Raw genomic sequence first — 24,510 nt, forward strand, 5'->3', positions numbered from 1 at the left:
GAAACAACGAGAGTGACTCAAACAGCAGCTCAATGACATCAGTCAAAACAGTCTCTGAGCGGCTTCTCAAGGCTGGAAGTGAATTAGCACGAAACAAGAGTGACTCTGGATCAGCATATTGCATTATCATACACACATTGAGCTCTAGTCAACTCCAACACAAAATTAACTGTCCACCAGTTTTTTTTGTTTGTTTTTTTCATGTAGGAGTCTCTTCCAAATGCCTGATTACACACACGCATCCAGTAAAGAACAATAATACACAAGCAAACAGCATGGTGAGTTTGAGCGAATGGTTCCTATAACAGGATTACCACTGCCAGATTAAACTGACAGAACAGTGGCAGCCAGAGTAAAGGGGTGGTGGGCCGAGAGAGAGAGAGAGAGAGAGAGAGAGAGAGAGAGAGAGAGAGAGAGAGAGAGGCACAATAGCCTTTCTGTGTGCTCCTGTCAATAGGTGGAACGTGCTATTAAGCATCAAACAAAACCAGTCAAACTTCAGCCACTAGTTTGCTGATTCAGGCCTATTAAAGCACACTACACTGGACACACTGACAGATGGTGTCACACTATGACAGATAGCAAGCTCAGCTGAATCTACAATGCTGTGCATTTACCATGCCAAGTGAATAAGAACAGAACCCACTGTAGTATCACTCTGACTTCCCATGAAGCTGCAAGAGGCCACTGAAAACGTCACACCATTATTTGTGATATATTTTAATAAACAGCTATGTTAGTCAACTGTGCTTTATTCCACCATGATTTAGCAGGGAATGTACTAAGGAAACTGGTTTCAGATTGAATTCAAAGGCAGCACAGTATCACATCAGATGAAAAATTCAAGCTTTTGAAGCAACCATATTAACATTTAATGATTACGATGTTTATGTTTTGGTACAACGTTGAAAAAAAAAACATTTATAAACAAATCTGCTGACAGATGCTATTTTTATTCTCCTAACAACAGCTGAATTGCATCTACAGAATTGTCGGTTAGCATGTGCAGGATTGTAATGAATTGTTTATTATTCCCTCCAGGAAGGTCGATTTAAATGACGTGGTTCTCCTTCATTTCAAACAGTGTCTTGGGACATTTTGAGAAAAAACGTAAATGAAGACACATTAGCATACTTTTCTAATTTGGCCAATCAATGGTATGGATCTAACCCTCCTCCCGCCCACTCACATCTGCCTTCGGCAAATCAAATCTGACCTGTGACTCACTGAAAAAATAAAAACCCTCATAGCAACTGAAATAATTCTATTTGTCAGAATAATGAGGAACAATGTTACAGTCACTCAGCAGGTCAAGGACATTCACTCTACCCATGACGATTCCTACACAACTGCTGCAAAATTCACTAACAACAGTATTTAAAAGAAAGTTATATATTATATTTTTATGTTTTTTAAGTATATATATACATTCATGGCCAAAAATATTGGCACCCTTAGTAAATATGAACAAAGAAGGCTGTGAAAATTCATCTGCATTGTTAATCCTTTTAATCCTTCATTTTAAAAATTCACAAAAATGTATCCATTCATTGGATAATAAGAATTTAAAATGGGGGCAAATATAATGATGAAATAAATGTTTTCCTTTAATACACATTGGCCACAATTAACGGCAACCTTTTATTCAATACTTTTTGAAACCTCCATTTGACAGTTTAACAGGTCTAAATATTCTCCTATAATGCCTGATGAGGTTAGAGAACACCTGACAAGAGATCAGAGACCATTCCTTCATCCAGAATCACTCCAGACCCTTCAGATTCCCAACTCCATGTTGGTGCTTCTTCTCTTCAGTTCACCACACTCATTTTCTTTAGGGTTCAGGTCAGTGGACTGGAATGGCTATAGCAGAAGCTTGGTTTTGTGCCCAGAGACCCATTTCTGTGTTGTTTTTGAGGTTTGTGTTTAGATTATTGTACGGTTGGAAGATCCAAATATGGCCCATTATAAGATTTCTAACAGAGTCAGTCACTTACAGATTTTTTATCTGTTGGTATTTGATAGAATCCATGATGCCATGTGTCTAAACAAGATGTCCAGGACCTCCAGCAGAAATATAGGCCCACAACATCAAGATACAGCAGTATATTTCATTGTACACATGGGGTACTTTTCATCTCTCTGTTCTCCAAGCCCATCTTGAGTGTTTGCTGCTAAAAAGCTCATTTTTTAGTTTCATCTCACCATAACTGAATATGCTTTGTTTTTGGATGAGCTAGGAGAATCTTTCTCCCTTCCAAACAACATGTGGTGATGTAGGTGCTGTTTGACAAAATGTTAAGGTTTCTGACTCCAAGACTCAACTATTATCTGCAATTCTCCAGCTGTGATCCTTGGAGAGTCTTTAGCCACTCAAACTCTCCTTCTCACTGCACATTAGGACGATATAGACACGCGTCCACTTCTAGGCAGTTTCATAACATTTTATGTTGATTGGAAATTTTTTATTATTGCCCTGATGGTGGAAATGGGAATTTTCACTGCTCTAGCTCTTTTCTTAAAGCCACTTCACTAATTTGTGAAGCTCAATTATCATTTGCTGCACATCAGAAATATATTCTTTGGTTGTTCTCATTTTGATGGCTGATTAAGGGATTTTTGGCTTTGTTTTCCCTCCTCTTTATATTTATGTGAAACAGGAAACCATGGCTGAATAATTTCATGTTTATAAACACGCTGACATGCTCAAAATTGTGAATATGAATGGGAATATCCTTCAGAGATATTTTACTCATAAGAATTTCTAGGCGTGCCAATAATTGTGCCCCAACGAGTATTTGAGAAAAACCTTTATTTCATAACGATATTTCCCCCCATTTTAAATTATTATTATCCAATGAAAGGATAGATTTTTGTTAATTTCTTAAATAAAAGATCAAAAGGATTAACAATGCAGATTAATTTTCACAGCCTTCTTTGATCATATTTACCAAGGGTGCTGATATTTTTAGCCATGACTGTATATATGTATATATATATATATATATATATATATATATATATATTAGGGGTGTAACGGTTCACAAAATTCACGGTTCGGTTCGGTACGTTTTAGATACAGCAAAATGTAAAAACATCTCAACTTTTCAGAATGCCGCAAGCGCACCGTGGGTCATGTGACAAGAACTAACCAATCGGCTTCATCCTCTCCCATAACAAGGTTGAAAGCTCAGCCAAGATGAAGGAACAGCTGATCATAGTTGTATATGGATTGCAATTTTGAAATAAATTTAGTAGCAGAGCTAGCCTACTGCAAGCGATTTTCAGAGCTGCAAATCCATTTATCCTTCGCTGAAATTTCTGCGTCTTCATGGAGAGAGCACGTCATTGTTGCTTAGCAAAGGCAGACGCCTCAGGGGAGCTTCTGCCCGAGCGCTTTGGAAAGAAGGAGAAAGACGCGCCTAGTGTTTTCCACGTGTTTTTAGGCGCGATATGTGAACGGCCCCTAAGGTGCTCGCTCACTCAGCATGCGCTGAAGGCTCGTTGCAAAATGTCTAATGCATTTAACAGACCAGAAATAGAAGATCCTCCAATAACCAACAGGTCTGGTGTTTGGATGCACTTTGGATTCCCTGTAAGCCATGGTGATGATAGAATGAATGGTAAATAGTAAGGTCTCATATCCGCGGCTATAACATAAATGTAACGTAAATGTAGTCTTTTCCCCTGTTTGAGTCAGTTGGAAATGTCTGTCTAAATGCTGCGGGATAGTTTGTTGCATGTATGTTTCTCTTTTTTTTCGTCTTTTCCCAGATACTGACACACTAAGGTGATATCGGCGTAAATGAGTTTCAAGTATTCCCGCTGCTTTTTTTTTTTTTTTTGTATTCCCGCTGGTGTACCCTTGTCATATAGCAGATGCGACATACCGTTGTTCTTTTATCCACCACTCTCTTGCCATCACCATGGCTTACAGGGAATCCAAAGTGCACCCAAACACCAGACCTGTTGGTTATTGGAGGATCTTCTATTTCTGGTCTGTTAAATGCATTGGCTATTTTGCAACGAGCCTTCACCGCGTACTGAGTGAGCGAGCGCCTGACTGAGTAGCCTAACATAAACATATAAGTTGGTGTTTTTTTCTTCTTCGGGGTGTCAGGGGCGTTGCCTGTTACGTCGTTTGGGTTATTGGGCTACCTTGTTGAACGCATATCATTATATTTCACTTTTTGTTTTCCAAATATAATTAATTAGTCCAACGAACCGTTCGGTACATAATGCGTACTGCGTACCGAACCGAAAGCCTCGTACCGAACGGTTCAATATGAATACGCGTATCGTTACATCCCTAATATATTTATATATATATATATATATATATATATATAGTGATAACTTAAATTATTATTTTTTTAAATAATCCTTACTATTCTTTAATATTTGATTTACTGGCTAAACCAGTGACTGGAGGCAGTGAATTATAAGGAGCATGAAGAAAATTACTTTCATGCATTGCAAAATCATTTAACTTTTGATGAGCTACATGGTAAAACCCTGTTAACCCAGCCTTCATTATAAAATTAGTCAATAGCAAAAGATAGCCTTTAGGACATATGGGCTTAATATCAGTACTGTTTTTTCTTCTTTCAACAGGACTTACTGGAAGACTGGAAGTGATTTTTGAATCTTCCTGCAGCCTTACTGCTGATCTAACCCAGGTGAACAAACTCTTAGATGATTTAACATTAACAGATCAACTGACGTGCAAAAGGACGATTACAGTACCTGTGAGAAAGAGCGTATCTAATGAAAACATCACACTTTCCAGTGTAGATTTGCATATGGTTGCTGAATTTCACAATACTAATCCAACATAGAGGTTACTTAAAATAGTTTCTGCTGCTTTTTCATAGTCTCTCCTTGTCCACTTATATCAGTGGAATCTCAGATGACTCCAGTTATCTAATTTTCAATGACAAACCTCAGACTTCACCAAACAGTCTTTACAGAAACAAAAGGTGTTCACATATTTCCTATCTAAAAACAATTCCTGGGATCATTCATCACCATTTATCATTTATCATCATTTAATGTCATTACAAACCGTATGACTTTCTTCTGTGGAACACAAAAGGAGATATTCAGAAAAATGTTCTACTTGCTAATTTCCTAACAATTCAAATTCCTTTCAGGCTTAAAAAAAGGAAGCGAATCACCATTAAACAAATCTTGAAAACAGTCCAAACCACTTCTTGTTCTGCATTCATAAAACCAACCTGTACGAGAAACAGAATTTAATTTGAGTATTCATAGATAATTGTTTCAGAAGACTTAATAATACTTCAAAAGAAAAAAAAAAGATGAGAAGAAGAGAATTTACATTTTTGGGTCAACCTTTTAAACAAGATTACTTTTATATAATTAAAAACATCAAGCCTGCAAAGAACTCTACATAATCAAAGTTAAATCAAGAATGTGCCCTTCTTAAAATGGTCATTTCCCACTTAAGATTTCAGGACATGTTTCACAGTGGGGAAAAACAAACAAACAAATAAAGGAAATAATAAATCAATCAATGACACAAAGCAAGTGGTAAAAATCTACTGGATCTCCCCATGAGAGCTGATGTAAGGGTTTTTGTATAGTGTATTTTTTAACACCCCCATTATGACAATGGTGTGGTCGGTCTTTACTGCTTCTTCCTCTTCTCACTATTTATATAACACAATGCACAGCCGTTGCAATAGCAACAAATATTACCCGAACTTTTGCGCTTGAAGCAGAATGAAAATCAAAAGGATTGCCTGAGGATAAGAGTCAAATCCAGCTGGAATCTGAAAGAGCAGATTAATTTAAGATTGCAAGATATACTTAAATAAGAAACAGTTTAAGAGCATGTCTGTGCAGAAATCAATCACAGGCTCTTTAACAGCTGCATTTAATATGGTCACTGCGGTTTAAATCCTTTACCTTTAACAAAATTAAAATGTCTGTATTGGAATTTAAGAATGCATTTTTTATAAAAGGTGTAAACAGACATTCACCAATACTAAATACTAAATACCAACCTAATTGTTGAATTTAGAACAACACATAGAGGAACATAGAATTGCTAATACTTTTATAAGTAAAGTTATTCAGGAACTGGCTCTTATTAGCTAGAGAACTGAAACAGAGTGGAAAGTGATAATGGGTGCATAAAAAATCCCTACCGGAAATTATTTCCAATTCAAACAATATTCCCAAGAAAACATGTTATTTTTTCTTCTTCATTTTGGACAATGACCCGTTACATGGTTTTTGGAATAGACCCACTTGACCTGACAATGGTGGACAGAGGGAGAAATGAAAGTGAATGCCGTCCTTACCATCACTCCACAGTACAAGAAAACATGTTAGATTAAGAGTGACATTTTGTCCTGACCAGAGAAACGAAAGTCTGGTGTTTAAGGACAGATTTCACTCAGTCAGTGAAGGAGAATGTCATGCTCTGTTTCAAAACCTAATGAGATGCCTAAGGAAACTGCACTTTAAGGCATCATATGTGCACTCCAGGCCCAACGGTTGATCCAGATTTAATTATGCCTCCTCCAAAAACACTTAGTTTGAACCAAATTATAAGGCAGGATGGCTTGTATCTTACATGGAAAAAGCAATCCCGAAAGAGCTCATTGAAGAAATAAATCCAAGTTCAATTTCATAGCAATGTAAAAAAAAATTGGTGTAATTAAAAATTAATTGTTTTACAGCATTAATTAGGGGTGGCACGGGTTGTTGAAAAAAACGGAACCGTTCGGTTCACCACACACGGTTCGGCACGCGCTGGGACCACGGTTCAATTTAAATCTGACAAAGCATCTGTAATTACAGATGCTTTGGTTTGCTATAAATAGCATGTAAAACAAATTGGATTCAGTTAATATATTTTTTAGTTGATGGATGCGCATTCTGGCTTCCCAGACATTACAACAACAGCGATTAAGAAAGAGGAAAAAAAAAAACTGGAGAAACCATTCACTTTTGTTCAACGCGAATGCCATATGCTGGATTATGAGCACATGAAGCGCGCAAACCCATGCCTCAGAACGCGCGCAAATATTAAGCTCTCTCTGAAGTATTGTGTTTAAATGAACAAAAAATGATGCCAAAATGCACGTCTTGGTAAGTATCCTACAGCAGATATAGCTGGCTGAACGTAGGCCTACTGTATCAGTGCACTGGATCAGTGCATTCTTTTAAAGTGAAAGTCTTTATATTAATCGAGCAGCAACAACAAAGAAATCACTTGATTAAATGCTCTTGATTAAAACGTTTTGAAACTTTAATAAAGAACAATTTTTAATTTATACAGTCAAATATGCAATGCTGTTTTACATTTGATTACTTTATTCAATTTCTGTAGCTAAAAACTAATGCTAGACCTCCCTAGACAAAAAACTGAAATTTATTTTTTTGTTTCTTTACTCTATTGTATTTATTTGTGCTGTTGCTCATAGTTGGATAGAATATTCTTTTTATTGTATTTATTAGAAAGTATAGTTTTTCCATAAACATAGCACATACCGAACTGTACTGAATCCGTGACTATAAAACCGTGAAACCAACCGAACTTTGAAAAAGTTGAACTGTGCCACCCCTAGTATTTATGTTTGTAAGTAAGGAACCAAAATGGAATCTATTTTTAACCACACTTATTAGAGCATCATATTGTTAGCTAGCTCAATTGCAATATTGAAATCAATTGCAAGTAAAGTCTTCAGTTCTATTTGTGAGCTTTTGCATGGAGAGCCCATGTTATTGAAATAGTTGAATAAAGTCCTTTTTTTCATTTTCTTTGAGCATAAAAAGTATTCTCGTAGCTTCATAATATTACAACTGAATCCCTGATTTCACATGGACTATTTTAATGATTGTTACGGTTTGTAAGGAAGGCGAATGAGGAAGATGATATACAAAGGGGTTCTTTTAATGATTGCGGAGGAACAACGGCACATCCAACATAATACATAAACTTAACTTGATCACGGACAAGGAGGAACTAAACAGACAGGGTATTTAAAGCACACGGTAGGTAATCAGGGAAATGGAGAAAGGTGGGGATTAATCAAATCAACCAAACAAGAACAGGAAAATGACCAAATAAGGAAACTGAAAGTCAATGAATGTAACAGAAATACCAGCGGAGAGAGGGTGGGGGTTCTGGAGGCGGACGTGGGGCAAGACGAGGGAGAAGGGTGCCAAGGCAGAGCCGAAGGGTTGAAGGACCGAGGAGGAGTCCAGGGCTTGGAGGCTGGAGGCGGAGACAGGGAATCTTACTGAATCGCTTACTGATGGTGAGCTGCGGGACTGACTGGCACCCGGCTGATCTAGAAGGAAATGAGAGCGGGAGGATGGGAGGAAACAGGAGGATCAGGGCTGGACAGAGCCAGCAGAGAAACAGGAGATGAGGGGCTGGACTGAACCAGCAGAAGGTGACCAGAGGAACTGGCAGGTCTAGGAGGATACGGGAGAGGGAGGCTCGGAAGGAATACAGGGGGATCAGTGCTGGACAGAACCAGCGTAAAAGGAGGAAATTCAGGGCTGGACGGAACCAGCAGAGAAACAGAAAATTCAGGGCTGGACAGAACCAGCAGAGAAACAGAAAATTCAGGGCTGGACAGAACCAGCAGAGAAACAGAAAATTCAGGACTGGGCGGGAGTGGGGCTGGAGATATCCTCTTCAGCAGTGCAGATGGTAAACAAAGATACATTTTTCTCCAGCACCCACTCAACAAAGAAGGGCGAAATCCTCTCTGGGACCGTTCGCTGGCAGGCGCCAGATCTAGAAAGTCCCTGGTATGCTCCTCCAGCGAACGACAGACAGAGTATTTAAGCACATGGGAGGTAATCAGGGAAATGGAGACAGGTGGGGATTAATCAAATCAACCAAACAATACCAGGAAAATAACCAAATAAGGAAACTGAAAGTCAATGAATGCAACAATAATGTCCTTACTACCTTTTTGGGCCTTCAACGTGGTAATTAGCCTTTTGCCGGCCCCTCCCCCAAAACGGCCATTGTCCAATCACATATCATAACAAACTTTGACTCCAAGCAAGATGGTGAAGAAGTGTGCCCACGGCGTTTGTAAATCGGACACTAGATACCTCGAGAGATGGTCTGGAGGAGTTGTGTTCTTTCCATTCCCAAAGCTGAAAACACAACGTGAGCAGTGCCTCCAATGGATAAAACAGTGTAGACGGCCCCACTCCCAGTTAAATGTGTCGAACATGTAGGTTTAGCTAGCTAACATACCCTTGTATTTGAACAAAATAGCTACTTGCAATAGACATTAATAGACCATAACATATGAAAGAGAACTTTCCCAGCAGTGCAAGAGCATGTCCACAAGGCTGTGCTGGTTGCATTTGAGGTACAGGTTTCTCAGATTTTGCTTGAGACTGGTAAGCATTAGCCTCGATAGTAGTCGTGTCTCCTTCATTGCGTATTTTTATATTTTGAATATATCCATCCACTGTATACTGTAACCCCTTTTGCCTCAATCAGGAGGATATCGCGGAGGTATTGCTCCAAAAAAAATTCACTCACACGCACTGGTATACCTCTTCCTGTCATGGCAATCTGTTATGCTGGTCGTGTTTGACCATTTGTTTGTCGGAAGTAGCAACAGTAACTAAGGGGCGGCGGGGCTCAGCGAAAGGCTAATTGTGTTGCTGTCCATGGAGGGTGTTTTTTTATACAAGGGTCTTGTTTTTGTTATGAATTATCCCTTTAAAAGGTTACATAATACTACCTTAGATGGCAGCTGTCTGTGTTTAGAGCTTTCTAGAAAATATCTATTAAAGATTAGTCTACAAACTGTGAGGATAAGATGCAGAAACCTTCTTTTTCTTTATAGTTTTCACTCAGTGACACTGAGTCTCTTCAGTCCATCTGTTCACTTTGCATTTTTAGCTCTTGAGTTTGAGTATGTTTTGAGTGAGATATGAAAACATCCAAAGAGCGTGAGATAGAAAGAACAATGCAGAAACTGAGATATTGGGTCTTTGTCAAATATATTACAAAATGAGAGACTCACCTCCCAGGCTCATCTATCTTCTGTGGGTGAAGCAGTGCCAGTAGCAGGGTAAAGAGGGGCCTTGAGATTTTTAGGGTCAGAGCTCAGGATCAGGATGCTGAGGATGGAGGAAAGACATTTCAATGCAGATACAGAGACAGAGAAATATGTTATTTTACTTTACTAGTGAAAACATCTGGATACATTTTATAGAAAAAAATTGCCAATTGCAAATTGCTACATATTTTCTTTGCTTTAGACGTAAATGTAACATATTTAGGGTTAGGGTTATTTAAAATAAATTCTAACCACAGTTAAATAGCTGTAGTGCCAACCACGCTGATGTAAATGTTAGTTTGAACTACTACTGCATGTTTTCATAAATCACCTAATTATTGAACTGTTGGTAATAACAGACTTCAGACCATAGTTGCTTTTAGCCCAAATCAAAACAGTCCAGCCCCAAGTTATATTCTGTTCTCTAGATACGAGATACAAGCCTGATCTTTTAGAAAAGCTGTAGCTTATCTCTGCACAAGACACTGTAAATTGAGCTATCATTCATGTCTGCAGTACAAACGGTGCAGGAATGTAATATTTACGGATGGGTTAAGACTTATAAAATCCTGAGCACTAGCAAATGAAGCTTGCTTTAGCCCGACACTTAAAGTACTTAATATAGCAAAGCAAATTTGCACTGAATCCTCCATTATTAAGGATGCATAAGGTGATCACAATAAAATTTTAGTATCAGCCTGAAGCTCCTCAAATGCGACTCTCTATCATGAAAACTGCAAAACAGAACAGCTGTTTGCTACAATGTAAAAATTAAATAACTCTTTAAATTCTACTTTAACTTATGCTATTTCAAGGAAAACCCCCAAATGACCTAAAAGACATCGATCAATTAGTGATGAAAATTATTTTGCTGCCCTGGTGGAAACAACACGAGACCGTGCTACCACGACTGTCAAGAGTGGCTCGATGGTGTTTAGCGTCCCGCCGCAGCAGCATAAGTGCCATCACTACAGCTGAAGAGTTCCACATTCAAATAGACTAAAGCTTGCCGCAAAGCACCAGCAAAAGTAATTACCATGAATGTGTTACCATGAATAGTAAGGAGATTTTTTAATTATTTACTAATATACTAGTGATTCTGAGTGAGTGTCGCGAATATGAAAATGACGTTCTTGACTTGCCATCTCCTCATTAGATGCGCCTTTAGAGAGAAGTGCATCTTTGTGGATTATGATTATAATGAAAGACTTTGTTTTCAATTTGTTTTATTTCTTTAAGTAGTAATTTAAAGCTTTCTATAGATCTATTTATCATGTTTGTGAGGCATGTATTTGTATTATATATGTATTTGCTCCTGTTCAAGACCGAGACGTTTCATGTTTGTTTTCTTTATTTTATAAAAGCACCAAGTTTTGTTGATATTGTGAATGCACACATATGCATTACTCAAATTATTTATTACTCTTACCTTTATGAGCAAAAATGATGGTTTATTTTAAGTTATTTCCACTGAAAAAAATTAAATTGATCGTGCTGGCATCTCCATGTCCTGAAGCGCTCTTCAGCTTCCACTCTCTGCACAAATGATTGGATACAGCGCACATTTATCCAGGTTTAACGTTTCAAGCTTATAACAATGTTTAACCGTTTTATATCTATATATTTTATTTTAGGCTAGTCATGATGATTTGAGAAGGCTAAATTGATCCAACATAGGCTATGATTAACTCACTGTCTGCTGCTGGCCGCTTGGTTGTTACTTTAAAAAAAGAAAACTTATATTACATATATTATTGTGATGAGTGGGGCGGGGCTGAGGGATGTGGGAACGAGCGAAGCCGGTGGAGTGATTGGGAAATGAGTGACACCTGCGACCCACCACCGGTCGCGAGTCCCACAGAGGAGATGGAAGGATATAAAACTTGAGCGACGACAGTGAAGGACGAGAAAGGACCAGGCCTGGGCTTTAATTTATGTTTTGCTTTTTATTTGTGCGCATCAGTCGTCCGTGAGGGGCTGATGCACTGTTTTGTGTTTATTTAAATGTATTATTAAAGTTTCATTTTGATTGTCCGCCGGTTCCCGCCTCCTTCTTCCCGATGGTTACGAAGGTTTTATTATTACAATTATATAACAAAAAAATGCTCCAAATGTTTTTATAAATTAACTTAATAATAATAAAAAAAGAAACTAAATAAAATCACTTCACCATTACATACAAAACAGAACTATTTTAATAACTGAAACAGTAGTATAAGCTGTTTTGTGAGAAGGGGCTAGGGCATAAATTTGAGGTCTGTGGTGGACTCTACTTTCAATACTAGAAGCCAATCTATATGATGATATTAAAAATAGTAATATAATAATTATTTAAGCATATTATGTGTTTTTTGTTGCAATTCAACAGTATTTGTAAAAATGTGGAAATAAAAAATGTTTCTGCATAACGGTTGTTGGACACTTAAATAACTTGATCTGTCTGTTATTTTTCTTTAGGTAACCAGTTACATGAAAACTTTGCTCTATAAATATTGACCACAAAAGCATTACACAAATACTGCTAAATCCATTTATTTTATTTTATTATTGTGGGGTCATGTAGGGGGTAAAAACTCATTAATTGTAATTGTAAAGTCATGAGACATCGTCACTGAGGCTTTAAGAAGCCACTTCACCCCAGGCTGCTCTTGGGGTTTGCCCCTGTAACAAGAGCACTGGAAGTCACTTTGAATTAAAGCATCTCATAAATGACAACTTGTTGGTTAAGTGAACACAATAAAACATGTGAAAGATATTCTGACTAGACTAGAGTCAACTATATTTTTCAAGCAGATTTGAACTTAACAGTGTAAACAGTGGCTTAACAGTGTTTCACAGGAAAAAAGGATTTGTTGTTGTACTCTCATTTTAAAAATCCTGTAATAGACTGTTTATGACAGGTTCCACCATGACAACTTCCCCCGAAACCGAAGTCTGTGGTCTCAAAATGTGCTCAATGACCAGTATATTGTGTATAATAAAGTGCTGAAAAGGATGACATTTTTGTCAGCCAAAAGTCAGAAACGCTTTATCATTTTAGCACATCTCGTTCCACTGTACTGAAGTCAATGGATTTTCAAATAGGTTTTTGGTTAAACGCATAAGATATTTTTATGTTTTATTCTACAGCATAAAATACACCAGTAATACCCCATTTGTGATTTTCTAAAACCTTTACCTAACAAATGGCTAAATGAGAGTACAGAGGTTTTCGGGGACATTAAACTTCTCCATACAGGTAAAGTCATATACTCACTAGTTTGCTTTTATAGTCTGTTTATAATTGAGCTCTTGCAAACTATTCTAACTCAAACTTTCAGGGAAAATATCTGTAGATAAACCCACCTTCTGGCATAGTTTGACAACCAGCATACATATGCACCCTTCTCATGCTAAAAAACATTCCCATCCAGCCCTTCTGATACTGAATGTTACACACACATTCATCCAGCATGCAGTGCTTCTAGGCTACTGCCAGTATCTAGGCCACAGGCTCCATCGTTTCTGTCCTTAGCTGACAGTGGCAGTTAAATTTGTGTTATGTGAAAGCCTCTCCCAGGCCTTTTTCATTCACCAGTTAACAGCACTCCCACCCCAGTGTGAGCAATGTGTGTGTGTGTGTGTGTGTGCGCATGTGAGTGATGGACGCATTTCTGCTCCCTTTCACTATCTGTTCATGTCCAGTGCTGTGAAGTTAGGAATTGTGCCCTGTCACTTCACACAGCCACCAGACCATCTCGCTTCCAGAGAAAAAAAATCTTCCTTAAGATAATATGACTCATGCAGGATGAAAACTGTTTTCTCCTCATTTTATCTACTGAACAAGACAGTGGTAATTGAATAAAGGGAGCTCCATCCCACATGTGCTCGTGATAAAATGCTACTGTCGAAGTATATAAATGCAACTATTTGTAATGATAACATGGTAACATATTTAACAGAGACAAAAAACAAAACAAAACAATAGTTCAACAAAAAAAAACAAAAAAAAACACTGGAATTAACGTCACTGGATGGAGCTAGAATTTTATCATAGCAATATTTTCAAATCATAAATAAAAAAAGACAGGGTCTATGATAAATCTATGAGTTAGTCTAACATACAGTAGCAAAATGTTGGATTATATATCAAAAGGTTTGATTTAAGAAGTACATTCATATGGCCAAAAAGACCACTCTATTAAAAGAGATTCTTGGAATGTCCTTTTACTGTTTTTTATGTAAATTAAATAATAATTTATTTTCATTTGAAAATCATACTGTAGATTAGATAGTATTTTGCAATAAATTTAAGGCAATGTTAAACCATTTGCATGTTTCAATGTACATGGCATGGTTACTTACAGTTAACCATTTGACAGGTTTTTACTTTAGCTTTTTTACAGTCTTTTTCTGTAAAAATTAAAAATATTTTTTACAGTGTATTTGAAAAGTGTATCCGTTACTGGTCCATAATTCACAAGAAAACTTGCTCTAGAAAAAAATCCCTCCCCTGTTCTACAAAATCAATATCCATTGACATATTTGTTCATAACTGTTTTGGACTGTTTTTTTTATTAGTAAACGGTGCTTGATTTGTACATATTTCTTTCCTGACTCAGATGAGATTCAGATTGTTTGTTAGTTGTAAAATACTGTATACTGCCTCCAATATTTCATGCTGTTTTACCATCTAAAAGTACTGACTATTTACAGCATAATTCAGAACATACATTTCTGCTGATAAATGTTCAGTTTACCTGCTAAGTAAACACATCTTTGTTTCCAGACGAATTGAAAGGGAAAAAAATGTCCTTATTTCCGCAAGTGGAAAAAAACAATCAGATTACATCAGATCAATAAAGTACTTTCCAATTTAGTGTGAAAATGCATCAGATGGTCAGTGAAGGCTCTGTGGGCGGTCCGTGGGCATGGCTTCTCAGAATCACACTCTCAAAATCTATGAATAGGTCTTTCAGTAGGCAGAGAAAGAAAGTCAGACCGTCTTTTCTCTTGCTTGTTCAACCGTATCTAATGGTCCAACATGAGAGGAGGAGCACACGCATTCTTCAACCATATTCAACAATATCTAGAAGTGCCTGTGCCATTTCTTCTGTTTCCTATCACTGCTCTTTCCAACAACACAAGCAGACAGAAACTGATGCCTGTATATCTCTTTAAGACAAGACCAGTCTGCATTATCTTGTTGGCTTTCTGGGGCTTAATGCGACACAGTAGCTTTGCTGAACTCCAGATCAACCGGATTATGTCACTTCTGTGAGATTATGTGCGATTAGTCTCTAACACTATCATCAGAAGATGCTAAAGGAACACTTCTAAATGAAAACATCTTCTTTTGTGTTCCACAGAAGAAAAAGTCATACAGGTTTGGAATGACAGGAGGGAGAACATTGTTTTGGTGAACTATCCCTAGTAGTGCACAGAATAAAACAGAAAACAATGCAAATTCCTTGCATAAATGAGAAATCCGGATAAATTATTTGAAAGATAATACTACAGAGATTCAGAATAGTTTGTTCTGCAGAAGGGAGCTTTAGCAGAGTGAGAGAAGTTACTGGTATAATTATAGAAATTGTTCTTATAAAAATCGATAAAACAAGGGCAGGGACCCATGTGTCTCAGCTGAGCATGAGTTCTGCGGCGTGTTTGGAGAGAGAGGGGTGAGAGACAAGAGAGACGTGGGTGGTCACATCGGTCTGTAATTACTCCCTCTGGAGCTGCAGGTGAAGAGACATGACCTTTCCACAAGCTAAAAGCCCAGCGTGCACAAATCACCTGACAACTCGTGCAGGAGTCTGGGCTATCACGTGACATTTCTAACGATAAACAGATGACATCAAAATACTCATCCTGTAGAGCAATATGTGTTTTTGAGATGAACTGTATCGACTACTCAATGCTCAAATCAACATCCCATCAGTCAATTCAAAGATATATGAGAAAATAAAATTCATATGTTATTACTTGAATACATGATGAACATCCTTTTAATGTTCTTTTGTACTAAAATAGATTTTCATATTTATTAGGGGCATAACGTGAAAAATATATTGTGGACAAAACTGTCCTGATATAATAATGAAGAAATATGCCTTATCAACAGTATGACATAAAAAATATATATATAATTTTTTGTCATGTGGTGTGACCAACAAGTTCATATGATCCAATGAATTGGAAGGGGGGGGGGCAGTAAATTATATAACATAGGACCCCTGCAGACACTCCTGACTGTGTGCAAACTTAAAATATTTCTTTTCATGACTAGACAAAGATTAGTTCAAGTTGTGAAATGTCATGTGGTGTGACTCCACAAAAACTTGATGTTTACAAAACAATAACATAATAAAAACCTGGTTGAAAATATGTAAATGTACATTTATTCAGGGTGTAAGGAAAATATGTCTTTACTTTGTACTTGATGGTTAAACCACATGACATTTTTGTGGCATGTTTACCCTTTTATTAGTTTGGTTCTCTTAGTTCTTTTGAAAGAAAATGATACATTTAGTCCTGGTTCACTTAGCGTTCACATTGTCAATTTATGAACCCATTGCTGAATTATGTGATTAAAGTGTTAGTTCACCCAAAAATGAAAATTCGGTCATTAACTACTCACCATCAAGTAATTCCAAACAAGTAAAACTTGATCTGTCATCAAATTCATCTTCGAAACACAAATTGAGATATTTTTAATGCATTGATGCAACACATTCCACAGCTGACACAGAACATCATAACGCCGTTTAGGTTCAGTGGACACTCTCCAAGATGGCACCAGAGTGCAGACAAACTGCTGAATAAAGTAGGTTTTTTTATGTGCACAAAAATATTCTAGTAGCTTTCCATTCTAGTACGATTGAACCCCTGATGTCACATGAATTATTTTTACGATGTCCTTGCTGTGTTTCTGGACCTTGACCGTGTAAGGATCCTTGCGGTCTATGGGAGGATCAGAGAGCTCGCAGATTCCATCAGAAACATGTTCCGAAGATGAACGAAGGTCTTATGGGTTTGGAACAACAGAATTTTCATTTCTGGGTGAACCATCCCTTCAATAACTAATAATATATATTAATAATAGGCATGCCAACTAGTCAATATTAAAATAGGTCCTTATTACTAAAGGGTTTCAAATTATTATTATTTTTATTATTTTATCAAATCAAGTAACACTAAGTGTTAACGTGCCTTTAGTGTCATTGAATTTAAGCATCTCTTAAAAATGATGCAAGCATTTCAAAGCCTTATGAAACCAATATGAATATAAAGACTAGCTACATTTCAAAGGACTCTTCTCTAAACGTTTAAACATTTATTCTTTTACTCTTACATGTCATTGGCCCACCTATTACTCAAACATTAAATAGTCTTTTTGCAGGATTTTCCTTGAACGAAGCTCCAGAACATGTTTGTTTTGTTTTAATGCGGCAGGGGTTATATCGTCTCAAGGCTCCCGGCATTAAGCTGCCTTACATTATGCCGGGCTAATCTCTGCCAGAGGCTGGTTTAACCACCACACATCCCCAAAATCTACTGAGCATTGGGCTCTGCATCCCAGACACAGCAGCTGTCATGTGGAGCGACCTTCAAGTGCTCATGAATTAACACAGCAGGCTTTATACACAAACCGATACACACACCATAGCCGCAGCTTCACGCTGGACGCTGAGACAATGAACTGTGGATCGTGAGAACTTGGAGAGGCCGTGCCTCATCACAACAAAGGAAAGCCCCATCTTTTTTTGTAATTCATACATTCCAGCGCTGTTAATCTCAAGGCTTTTGTAGGTCTTGGACAAAACATACACAACAATGTGTCTGTCAGCCAGCCTAGAGATCAGTTTGCCAAACATCAGAGTTATTCTCTCGTGAGATGAGAATGTGCCAAATGTACAATAAAAGTGAGCCGAAAATAGATTATTCTCATAGCGATTGTCAATGTCTGCTCTCTCCCCATCAGCCATTAGCTGACAGAGAGAGACAGAGAGAGAGAGAAAGTGAAGCAGAAGAGATTTTTTTTCCTAGAATAAACCAGGACACCTGTCCTCCCACAGGGCTTATAGCTTTATAATGCTGCACTGCTAATAATGTAACAATATCACTGTCAGACGGTTTATGATCATTCACTCACCGTTACCTATCATTTAAATTTCCTCTTAATAAAGTACAACACACTGATCAAAGCATAAGACATCAAATAGTGAAATTATAAAGCTAATTAAACAGTCGAGTCAAAACAGATTGATTAAGAAAAAAAAAAATATATAACATACATCATCACATTTTTGCAATAGCTTTCAGGTTAACAAGTAAACAAAACAAAAACCACAATAAGGTGCGCTGAAATATGTCAACTATTTAATGACGAATGTGAACTAAAAGATGATATAATACCAATTTTACTTCGATATCAGGACAAGTTGTCAAAGGCTGTAAATGTAATTTTATTAATTTATTGCATTAGCTGTAGACCAAAATGTTATATTTACACACATTACATTTTCCATTTTTTGTTTCATCAACTGTTTAGTTGCATAATTGTTTTAATATGTCTGCTGAAAATACAAAAAGCCAATATAAAGGCAAAATCTAGTTTTCTGTAAAAAAAAAAAAAGAAAAAGAAAAAAATGAAGATTATGTAGATTATGATTAAAACAAGAACAAATGTCTGCCATGGTCTCAGGAAAATAAACTTAATTCAAAGAGTTTTATATCCAACTGACAGATTTTTCATTTCATGTTCAAATTTTCAAATTTCCTCTCAAGTAAATGTATGTTCATTTCAGGATGTTCAGGTTTTTCTATGAAAGAACGTTTTTCCATGTGATGTAACATTTAAAGCCATGATTATTTTATTCAAGACTTTTTAGGAAGAGTGAACAAAAACCTTTTAAGACCTGCAGAAGCCCTGTTTTACTTCTTTTGTTCCAACTGGTTCCCATTGTGACAACTTACCCCATAGAGTTTAACACATGTCCTGTTTGGGATCCCAAGATAAACTGATGTTAAATGAACTCTGAATTTCAAAAATGTCCCCAACCACATCCTAAAGAATCTCCTATCCCCAGTAGAAACAAAATAATCCAGCAAAATTAACATGACAAAACCAGCTTTGCTTAAACTATAGAGGAGATTGTGATATCACTGATTATTAATCAAGTCATTTAGAAAAGCCTATTAAGCACGGTCAGTTAAAGTCTCTGTTGTCAGTTGTCTCTGTATTAATAGTCTTGTCAGCTTTGCTTTCTCACCAGCATCACAGCTCAGAGGATTATGCCTATATTTAAAATGTATTCATACTAGAAACATGACCTAGACATTCCTTCCTGAAGATTCCTAAAAATTAATTACAACTTCTAAAACTTTTCAAGCTTAAGTAACAAGTTAAATCAGCCTATAATTAAGCACAGACTCTTCAGTCTGGCTCTTTCTATTAATTTTGCTGCAGTGGCTTATAGAACATTCATTATAATTCTATGCAAGTCAATTTGAATCTAATTATGGCCAAACCTCTTCAACAACAGCCTCCATAAGTTAATGACTCTTTGATAAACAACAAAGGGAACAAACAAACCACTGCCAGATGGTGCAAAACAAGTGTAAAGAATGTTTTTGGCTTGATAAAAGAAAGCTTTTATCTCTTGCAACTAAAGTAATCACAAGATGGAAAACTGAAAACTTTCATCCAAGCCATTAGCGTTTGACAGTCTAGAGCAAACAGACTAGTTATTCAGGACTCAAGTTTTCCTTTCTCTTGATCTAAAGGGATAGTTCACCTAAAAATAAAAAATCTGTCATTATTTACTCATCCTCTCTCTATAATCTATATTATGAAGTCCAAAACTGTCAAATTCCAAAAAAAGGTCAAAGGTAATGTGAGATGACCTTGCAAGTTTATATTGTAAGTGACACGATCATTTTGTATAATGAGGAGATCAAAATTTAAGCTTTAATTTACTCATAAATTCAATAATTGCCAACATGCGTATACACAGATTGATTTCATCTATTTAGAACTTATTTTATTGTTTATATGTCCAATTACTGATATTCAGAAACATTTTTTCTTTTATTTTGATTTATTTCTGCTTTTTGATAAATTTCATCTTCACATCACAACAATAAAACGTAGACTAATTTTCTGTTTTAATAACGAGAGCAGCAGAAGCAATACATTTCTGAAAAATTTGACAAAGTTTTCAAATAAAAAATATTAACTCAACTGAACTTTGCATAAATGTAATAATTTTAAGGAGTTGTTGTTTTTTTTTGGTTAACTTTTATAAAAATAAACATTATCATTAAACTTTAGGAAAAATGATCAAATACCAGAAAAATATTGGTAAAAACTGATTATCAGTTGATCTCTAACACAGACTACAACAGATATGGCAAAACAAAGCGTAAACGTCAAATAACGTCAAACCTTATTGGTTCTTGCATGCTCAAGATTACATTTTTTGGTCAAACGGTTCTTCTAAATGTCAAAACACTGAGCTCTCACATCATCTACAAAGGGCAACTTCCTCTTCCTTTATGACAGTCTGTCCACTGCTCTGTCCTTCACACTCTGCATATTAAAGTATCAGCTAACCTTCTTTTACGCTGACATTTAAATCACGTCAAAGCACTTCATTAGTTTTAACGTTTTTGCATGCCTAGGATTCACTCAGTCACTTCAAATGCTCCCATGTAAATGAATCGCTGTGGTTAAACTCCAGTCAGTAACGGTCTGACTATGACTATTGATAGTATAACATATTCAGCATAAGCTACTATTAAGAAGTACTATTAACTACTTTTACTAGAGGAAAAGGTGTGTGAAAACATTCAGTGTGTTGACACAAGGACGTGACCGCCGGTAATGAAGGTGTGCATGTTGACGTGGTTTGAATGAACAAAACTTTACAGGCACCTATTAAAGGTGTTTGGATATGAATGGATAAAACATTCCTTCCATGCCTTGAGATCTTCATCACAACCACAGTCATCATTCTGTCCTTGAAGATATTCACACTGCGTTTTTTAAAAACAATTCAGACACTGCCTTGGAGCGGAGTTCCTCTGCGTTGTCCCTGAGAATACTGATGAAAGTCAAAAAACAGACTGTGAAAGCAGTTTAATCATTTCTCTGAATGCAGTGACAGAAATTTGCTGACTTGAAAGGCCACAAAGACAAATTATACATGAGGAAAACTGGCCCAAGGCCACATCGGACTCTCTGTATTTTGTGAAGTGCAGCTGCTTCAACTTTCAAGATTTCATATGAAGCCACCAAACAAAACTCAACACACGCTGCTTAAAAAATGAATCCAATCCCCAACCCTGGAGCCGGCTGCATCCCAGGAGAGCCTCAGCTCTTTAAATATAGGGTTTAAAACAGGTGAGAGAATTAGCTTTTTCTCACTAAACAACCTGACTGCATAAAATGTGCTATTCATTAACTGGATGGATATGTGAATGATGTATTAAGTAAGTATTAAAATAAGTGTATTAAATAAAAATGTATTAAATAAGACTATTATGAAATATTATAGTCACCAAGCATTTTTTTTTAAATAAAAATATGATAAAACACATAATAATGTGAAGTATTACTTCAAATTAAAGTGACTGGTAACAATTCAAATACATTAAAACAGTCATTACTCCGGTCTTCAGTGTCACATGATCCGTCAGAAATCATTTGAAGCTCAGGAAAGATTTCGGTAACACTTTATTTTAAAGGGGGGGTGAAATGCTATTTCATGCATACTGAGTTTTTTACATTATTAAAGAGTTGGATTCCCATGCTAAACATGGACAAAGTTTCAAAAATTAAGTTGTACGTTTGAAGGAGTATTTTTGTTCCAAAAAAACCTCTTCCGGTTTGTCACAAGTTTCGGAAAGTTTTTTTCGAGTATGGCTCTGTGTGACGTTAGATGGAGCGGAATTTCCTTATATGGGTCCAAAGTGTGCGCTCTTCTACCGGAAGAGCGCACGCTCCCGTATAGCAGAGCACTGAGAGCACAGACATTCACTGATCAGAGCGAGAGCGTCGCGAAATGTCACAAAAGAAGTGTGTTTTTGGTTGCCAGGGCAAGACAACCCTGCACAGATTACCAAAAGAGAAACAGCATTAAGGGACCAGTGGATGGAGTTTATTTTTACAGAGCATCAACGGAGTTGTGCAAGTGTTTTTGTTTGTTCCCTGCATTTCGGATTGCACATCGTTTATTTCTTAAGGATAATGCAGTCCCAACGGAAAAGGGTCACGATTGTGTGTTGGAACCACATGCGGTGAGTAAAACTGCTTCAAATATCTCTGTGTTGTTAACTTAGTTATCAGCGCGTAAGCACATCAAGTAAACAACATGCGATGTTGCCATCAAACTGCACTTTCCACATGTACAGTTTAAAAAAAAAAAAAAAAAAAAAAGACGACATAAAGTGGAACTTAGTCATTTTCCAAAACCGCTAAGCAAATATATACAGTTTCAGTACATACCACATAGCATACTGCCTTTGCTGATGCTGCTCTTGTTAAATTTCAGCCTCTGGATCTGTGTCACAGCTTCCAGACGCGCTCAACACAAAAGCCTACTGGCGCTCGTGATTCTTTAGCTCCGCCCACACGTCACGCCTCTAGGCGCTCGTGTTTTTCCGGGAAAAATCGGTACAGACTATCTTTCTCTTATAAATATAATAAAAATAAAGACTTTTTGGAGTTATGAAGGATGCAGTACTACTCTATAGGTACTCAGGTTAACAGGATTTTGAGTGAAAACGAGCATTTCACCCCCCCTTTAAGGCCTGATTCTCACTATTAACTAGTTGCTTATTAGCATGCATATTACCAGCATATTCTTTTTTTATTTCATTTTTTTTATAGAATGTTCTAAAGAAATATTTATTTAAAAATGTATTTGAAATAGAAATCTTTTATAATATCATAAATGTATTTACTGTCATTTTTTAAATCAATATGATGCATACATGCTTAATAAAACTTACTTAAAAAAAGTACTACTACTTACCCCAGACTTTTGAATGATAGTATATGCAAGTTTTTATTTTCTTCATCTTCTTTATTCCAAAAACACTATATTAATGCATAAAAATATAATCTAATTCCAGGCTTCAGAAGGTCCAAGAATGTCCCAAATACCAACTTCCGACAGCAGTTAATAAACATACTTAATATCCCAAATAAGGCATAAGACAATCTTTTTTTAAATTATTATTATATACATATATGTTCTGCCCCAGTTTTCTTTTTAAATAGGAAATATGTGATGTTTACACAGCTGTAACATACAGAAAACCCCTCTATGGAAGCTGACTAGAAAAAAGCGTGATGTCCATACAGAGAGAGTAGTAATCAGAGTAAACCCATAATACTGCAGGTCAAAGAGCCCTTCTGGGAGGGACATTTCCCATTTCAGCTCCCCATTTATTTGCCTAGAAAGACCTACAACTGGGACCGGAGGCTTCACTCAGCTCACAAACAAAAGCTTATTTAAAATACATGGACAGCAACAGCCAGAAAAATACTAGAAAAAAAGAAATCAGTGAGTGCCTCTAGGGAAATTCACTTTAGGATCACCTTTGATCTCTTCTCTCTGTGTGCGGTGACAAACATCCATGTGTGCTCGGATGGGTCTATAGCAAATAACCTCTAAATGTCTGTCTTTTAAAAACAGTCACCACGAGCTGTCGTTATCACACAACTTACTGCACGATATATAAACACTGACATACTGTCTTAAAGTACTGTGGCAGTAAAACAGTACTTTGATGTGACTACTGAAATATTTGGCATGCCATGGTAACTAGTTCAGATAAACGAATGAATGAATAAATTAATGAATGAATGAATGGATAATTACCATAACGGTACCATTTGTAAAGCTGCTTTGAGACAAACTGTGTATGTGCAAGCAGTTCTGGAAATACAGGAACAAGTCTCTTCAAAATCTGCTAATATGTGCCAGATATATTAGAATTTCAAAAAAATATCACAAGTGGCCTACTGTGACAGTAATACAGTACTTTAATGTATACAATAGTATTTAAGTGCCTACTAAAATATATGACATGTCAATGGTGACTTAAATAAATAAATTACAGTAACAAAGTACCATTTTCATTCTGAGATATTCCATGTAATATATATGAAAGTCCAAGGTGCTTCCAAGATGACCATATTATTTAAAAAATACTACATAATAGCCTAGCACAATACCATGTCCAGAAAAACAATCATATTTGTATAAATATCCCATTAGAGCAGTGCTCAGCAAATTTGACTGCAGAACACAATCACATTTAAGTTCATAGTAAAATCACACAAATATGACTATTTTGCCCTGCTTAAGACACTAATGCTAATGCACAGATGTCAAATCTCCCCTTTGTTATTTTGTCATTTGCTCAGTCATGGATAGGCTAC

At 36.6% G+C, this 24,510-nt stretch overlaps 1 protein-coding gene across 4 annotated transcripts in view; it reads right to left on the bottom strand.

The window, feature by feature from the left end:
* The window catches only part of LOC127957854 (amyloid-beta A4 precursor protein-binding family A member 1), a 64,764-nt gene that overhangs the window by 36,167 nt on the left and 4,087 nt on the right, over nucleotides 1–24,510 (bottom strand). For all 4 annotated transcript variants that reach the window (XR_008153870.1, XM_052556565.1, XM_052556564.1 and 1 more), the window contains exon 2: nucleotides 10,041–10,137. The gene's annotated coding sequence lies outside the window, so the exon portion shown is untranslated. The remainder of the gene's footprint in view (nucleotides 1–10,040; nucleotides 10,138–24,510) is intronic.

This window comes from Carassius gibelio, chromosome B5 (assembly GCF_023724105.1).
Source record: "Carassius gibelio isolate Cgi1373 ecotype wild population from Czech Republic chromosome B5, carGib1.2-hapl.c, whole genome shotgun sequence".
NCBI classification, from domain to species: domain Eukaryota; kingdom Metazoa; phylum Chordata; class Actinopteri; order Cypriniformes; family Cyprinidae; genus Carassius; species Carassius gibelio.